The sequence below is a fragment of the Myotis davidii genome, unplaced genomic scaffold (assembly GCF_000327345.1).
Source record: "Myotis davidii unplaced genomic scaffold, ASM32734v1 scaffold72, whole genome shotgun sequence".
Taxonomy (NCBI): Eukaryota; Metazoa; Chordata; class Mammalia; order Chiroptera; family Vespertilionidae; genus Myotis; species Myotis davidii.
In genome coordinates, this window is record NW_006284618.1 from 3,635,400 (window position 1) to 3,635,842 (window position 443).

At 67.9% G+C, this 443-nt stretch overlaps 1 protein-coding gene across 1 annotated transcript in view; it reads left to right on the forward strand.

Moving 5' to 3' along the window:
• EBF3 (early B-cell factor 3) overlaps positions 1 to 443 on the forward strand; it is a 135,974-nt gene that overhangs the window by 27,728 nt on the left and 107,803 nt on the right. The window lies entirely within an intron of this gene.

Sequence of the window (443 nt, forward strand, 5' to 3'; positions counted from 1 at the left end):
GCAGGAGACAGCCCTCCTTGCCTGAGCCCGGGGAGCGCTCAGGGCTCCCGGCAAACTACTGCCCCGGCCGCTCGCCCTGCTTCAGTCACAGCTGTTCTCAGCGGCCTCTCCCAACACACATTGGAATCTGATGTAGACAATGGCCCGAAGACGCGGCCGGGCGGAGGTGTGGGTCGCCGAGGGGCTGGGAGCCCAGTGTGCCTGGACCAAGGTGCCATGGCTTCCTGAACCCCCGCCTTGCCCCCACCCAGGAGACTGAAATCCTCAGGAGTTGAAAGCCCGAGCTGGCCTGGGGGGCGCCCGGGAGAGGAGGCCTCCTTGGCTGAGCCTTACTCTGGGTGACCCGCCTGGAGGGTGGCCGGGGTGGGTCGTGCTGCCTCCCCCAACCCTCTGTGCACCTGCCCGCCAGCCGGGCCTTGAGGCTGGGGCAACTGGAAGGCCAA